Here is a 5,678-nt window from a genome sequence, read left to right on the forward strand (position 1 = left end):
TAAGTCCGTGTGAGTGCTGACAACATAGTGCATGGTTCTCTGTCCCTAGCAGCTCCTGATATTAGGGCCAAGCACCTGTAGTCACTTCCTTGGCTTGTCTTCTCCAGTGATTTCGTCTCCTTTCTTATACCTTCCCTAGATTCCTTACGTCTTTTCCTCCAAAGTTTTAATAAAACTATTACGTTCTGCTCATTCCTTTCTCTCCCTCTCCAAACCTCTTTTTTTTTTCTGTGTGCATGAAATGTTTTTATTGTAAAACAAATATGTATCATAAAATTTGCCATTTTAACCATTATTAAGTGTACAATTTAGTGTATTCGTGGACTGCGAACTTTTGTCCCAGGCGTCTGAGGCCTGCAGTCTTTGAGCAATGCCCACTTTTCTAGCTTGAGTTCCTAGTTAGGCTAAATAGAGATGAGCGCCTTGTGTCAGTCCTTCAGATAGCTATCACTATACGCTTCTTTGTTTTTATCTACTGAATTGTTTTTTGGGAAATCACATTTGGTGTGTGTTGTTTGTTTTGCTTCATCAAGCCTTTTGTGTATGTGCGTTGAACATCAGTTTGCTCTTATATTATTTTCAGCTTTTAATTCTTTTGTCATTCTAGTTCATTATTATGATGAACATTTAATTATATTCAAATTTATTAGATGAAGATTATTTAAAAGAGCAACTCTCATCTGCTTTGAAGTTTTATGTTGCTCCTAAATTTTGCATGTCAGTAGACTTTCAAATCTGCTAATACCATTTGATCCCTAGGTGTCAGTGTTTTTTTGTAAAATTTTCTTAGTTTTTTCCAACATTTCTTTTTCATCTTGAAACGGCTTTTGGAAAAAAAATCAATTTAATGTGGCATCATTAATGTGGTATCCTGTATTGTCTCTCTCTGCCATGTCAAGCATCATTATAACAAGCATCTTCTAAATTTTGGATTAGTGCCTCAGTTCTGGAGGAGTCTCATTATTTTCTCTTCAAATATTATCTCTGTCCTTTCCTCTCTTTCTGGGTCTCTGATCCTTCTCACTATATTTTCAATGTTTTTCTTCTTTATTTTACATTTCTTTGTTTCACTGTGCCACATTCTGGGTAATAGTTTCTAATCTGCCTTTTAGGTCATTGAATCTCACTTTACTCACTTCTGATTTATTGTTAAACTCATCAGTTGAGTTCATAATTTCTGTTACTTTTTTCTAAAAATTCTGTTTGATTCTTTTTTAAATTGGCAGTGTTACTATTTATAGCTCTTGTTCCCTGAAAATATTTTCAAGCTCTAAATTAAAACTTCTTTAATATGGTAAACATAAGTCTAGATATAACAGTTACAATATCTGAAATCTTCATGAGTTTGTTTCTGTTAACAGTAGTTTCTCATGTTTCTCATTCATGACTACGTGCTAGTTATTAGATTTTAAAATTTGTGGGAGTAGTCTACGGCCATACCACCCTGAACGTGCCCAATCTCGTCTGATCTCGGAAGCTAAGCAGGGTTGGGCCTGGTTAGTACTTGGATGGGAGACCACCTAGAAATACCAGGTGTTGTAAGTGTTTAAAAAAAATTGTAGGTATAATGTGAGGCCTAGGTTGATCCATCAGAAAGGATTTTGTGTATTTCTAAAAGGTGCCTAGTTCTCAACGTAATCTAAGTTTGGAAATCAAAATTCCCCTGACCATCCTGGTGATACAAACCTAAAGAGCTAGTTTATTTCTGGTTCATCCTTACCTTGATGGTGTAGCCCTTAGAGTCCCAACTTAATGTGTTTTGAATATGGTTTAGTAAACTCTCCACTTTGTATAGGCCCAGAACTTTGAATTTTGTTCCTCTCAATGTTCAGTGCCACGAGAGCCACAGCTCCTTTTTCCCACTGATTTCCTCAGGACTGGCACATGCCCTCAAGGCAAAAGCTACTGAGAATGCTGAGTTTTTTTAGCCGTTTGAGTTTTTGCATCTAGATTTTGGTACATTCGTTCCCCGAAATCTTAAGAGTTCTTCAGTTTTTAAGAAATAAGAAAAAAATTTTTTCATCTAGCTGTTTTAGATGCCTTCACAGTTTTAATGCAAGTTATCTAGCTTGCCATTACTGGAAGTAGAAATCAGCATCGTCTAATTTTTTAAATTGTTTTTTACTTATATATATTGTTAGCTTTTAATTTTTTGGATTCCATGCAGCCTTTTTTCCATCTTATTGAAAAGAACATTGATTTAATATTAATGATCAGCTTTCTATATTAGTACATATAGATCTATCTTGTTCTTTTATTATTTTTTCTTAATTTTAAAAATTCTCTTTATCTTCCTGTGGGACTAATGATAAAAAACTGACAACTTGAAAGCCATTTTGAAATGAACACAAATCACATCTTTGTTTCTCTTGCTACTGAGAGTACTTAGCACAGTGTACTCTGTCTAGCAAATGCGGGAATTTCATACTGATTTATTTATTTAGGCCTTAGAATTTGTTTCCGGGGTGAGGTTTTTTATTTTGTTTTTAAATGAAACATTTATTGAATGTTTCCTGTGTACTGGTCACTGTGTTGTTAATTGCTCTTAAATGTGTTATCTAATAAAATCCTTACAACTCAGAAGTAGATGCTGTTATTTGTCCAGAACAGAAAATTGGCACTAATGTATTTAAGCCTTTGAATGTAGCAGAAGTTTGATAAGAGAATTTACAATAATTTAACCCAAATAGGATCTACCATTGGAATGTATTTATATTCCCCATCTTGTCTATATTTAGAATTATTCAACATAATCTGTTTAAACAGCATGTCTTTTCTAATTATTGCAAAACACATGTTTGTGTTAAATCACCTTTTTATCTTTTTTTTCTCTTTCCCTAAATTATTGTAGGTAGTTGAATATTTTGATTTCAAAAGTCCAGATTGCAAAGGGTAGTAGGTGAACAGAAAAATATTATCACTTTAATTCAGCTTAATCATAATTAGTCTTGAAAACAAGACTTAATTGGAACTTAATTGGAACTTATCAGTCCTTTATTTCCTTTTGTATAATAATGCAGTAACAAATGATATTATAAATTGTTGAAGTCTAAAAGGTTGATATTAGATTATTAGATACATGATAGAATTTGAAACTCTCTTCAACCTAGCCTTAAATTTGGAGTTGACATTTTTATTGTTAGATTAATAACAAGCCTTTAAAAAGTATATATAATAAACATTTCTGTTCTTAGAGTTTTTTCCCCCAGTTTGCTGAAACATTTTCTTTCTATTTAGAAGATAGTTTTTCTGGCAGAAGAGTTTGTTATGTTCAGATTGCTCAGTCATAAGATAAAGATTTCGTAAAATGTTTCAGCATTTTAATTTCAATAGATGTTTTATTACCATTGATAAAACAGCACACATTAACTAATGTCCAAGCTTTTGACGTTAATCATTGTGTAATTGTTAACTTGTTGAATGTTATTGCCTGTTTTAATAAATAGAAAATACTCTGGGAAAAATGTGGCTTGCTTTCTCAGAATATAAATTTAGTTGTAAATGTCACTGAGGCATTTTGGTAGCTTAAAGTGTAATTTTGAATTACAGTGTTAACTTATTTTTTAGTTATAAGGAAATAAGTAACATCATTGCTGAAGTCACAAAAATATTTTCAGGAAGAGTTTTTTTAAGTAGCTAATTAAGAAAACATTACTAGAAATTATTATTATTTTGTGATTGTTTTCTTACTGTATTTTTTAAATAAATTGCTTGTCCATAGTCAATGCCTGTCTTTATCTATACATAGGAGCTGATCTTGGTAGCAGTTTTACATGTATGCAGATAATTCCAAATATCTTAGTGTTACCTTGCATATTTTGGACATAGCATTAATATTGCTATTCATATACCCGGAAATCTACTTGGTCCTTTTGAAAGCACAGAATAGAGAGGATACAGATGAAAAAAGCTAGTTGATGAAAGCCTGTGACACCAGTCTCTCAAAACACATGCAAGAAACCATGACTTAAAATTAAAAAAAAAAAACAAAAAAACTACAGTCTGTATTCTGCCTTGACTTTGGTAAGTTCTATGCTGACTAAAGCTTCCACGAGAAAGAGACCCGTGCCATTTCTTCTATTTAATTGCGATCACATGGTCATATCTAACTTCAAGGGAGTGAGGAGGCGTAATCTTACTGTGTTCACAGAATGAGAATCAGCAACATTGGGTGGACATCCCTGATGATTTGCCACCTAAATGTATTTTCTTCATGGCCACGATTATTATATTTTCTTTTTACTGTATGCTTAAGGCAATAATTAATTTTGAATTTTGAACATAAATTTATACCAAGAAAAATTGGTATTTATATCAAACTTTTTCATTCACTTTTATGAATACTTTGTCCCTAATTTGTTCTTTCTTTGTAATGTCTCTTAGATTGACTGCAGTTTTGACGCTTATAATCCCACTTTAAGGGCTATTTCTATAGCCTCCTGATTGATATTTTAGACTGCAGTATGCATTTTAGTCAGCCCTGTATGCTTTTGCCTGTAGAACACACTTCTTTTTGTCTATTAGGTGAAATCCAAAACTCTCCAGAATTTGATCCCACCTTATTAACTAATCTCTTTTATTTCATTTATACAATTTCAGCACTGTTGCTCAGATACATGGTCATTCCTGCCTCTGTGTTTATGCTTTTGCTTTTCTTTGGTTTGGATTATCCTCTCTTTCCCTCACTGTGTATTCAAATTATGCTTTCCAGGGCCAGATTAATACTCTGTTAAGCTTTCCCATGCAGTTACAGCCCATAAGAATGCTGTTGGTTTATAAGCTATTTGGGGTGGGGAATGAGGTTAGTTAGAACATTTTTAGCCATCTCATGTGTCGTTCTCTCATTGGTTTCATGTATGGAAGTCTTCATTTCACTCTGAGCTACGTGACTACGGTAGTAACATACATATTTTTTTATTCCTTCGTAATTCTTTTATATGATATGTATCAAGTTCTTATTAAATTTAATAGATTTGAAGTAGAATGATCATTTGTCTTTTATTTGCAAAACTTAAACATATAGTTTGTGAAGTAATTAATATCATAATCCATTTATGCCACAAAGTTTGAAGCATTACTTGGAGCCAAAAGATCTAGGTCCAAATACTATCTTGAGAACTTGTCCAAGTTAATAAAGCTATTAACTCTTTTTATAATCTGTGAAACTCAGTGTCCTTAGTGATTGATAGATGTGATACCTAGCTAGCCAGTAGGGTGGCTCTGAGAATTAAAACAAGATAAGGAATGTGAATGTACTTAACATGCTGCCATTTCATAGATTCTTATCAAATGTTACATTTAGTTAGTAATATTGTCTGTGCTGTGTTATGAGAGCCACAATTTCTGATTGATTTATGCAGCTAAACTAATAAGTATACTATTTTTCTTTAAACATTTATTTTAATAAAGTACACATAAATGCATATGTATTCTTATCTGTTGTTTTGACTGAACTTTAAAAATGATTATTTAACTATTTCAATATGCACAAATATCCGGATTATCATTGCAGTCGGTCATGAGTAAATGAGAGTTGGGAAGATAGAAAGAATGAATATAAACTACCCTTTCTAGTAGCTTAGCAAGAGAGAAGACTTATAGAAGACTCATTGTGTAAATGGGAGTGTCACATACATTATTGACTTAAACAGTTAGTTTTTCAAGTCTGTTCTAACTGC

The 5,678-nt window shown here is 32.5% G+C and overlaps 1 protein-coding gene and 1 pseudogene across 1 annotated transcript in view; both read left to right on the plus strand.

Annotated features, from left to right (window-relative positions):
• ASZ1 (ankyrin repeat, SAM and basic leucine zipper domain containing 1) overlaps positions 1–5,678 on the plus strand; it is a 63,399-nt gene that overhangs the window by 14,442 nt on the left and 43,279 nt on the right. The gene's annotated exons all lie outside the window — the stretch shown is intronic.
• On the plus strand, positions 1,427–1,545 carry LOC111733565 (annotated as a pseudogene).

The sequence above is a fragment of the Pteropus vampyrus genome, unplaced genomic scaffold (genome assembly GCF_000151845.1).
Source record: "Pteropus vampyrus isolate Shadow unplaced genomic scaffold, Pvam_2.0 Scaffold580, whole genome shotgun sequence".
Taxonomy (NCBI): Eukaryota; Metazoa; Chordata; class Mammalia; order Chiroptera; family Pteropodidae; genus Pteropus; species Pteropus vampyrus.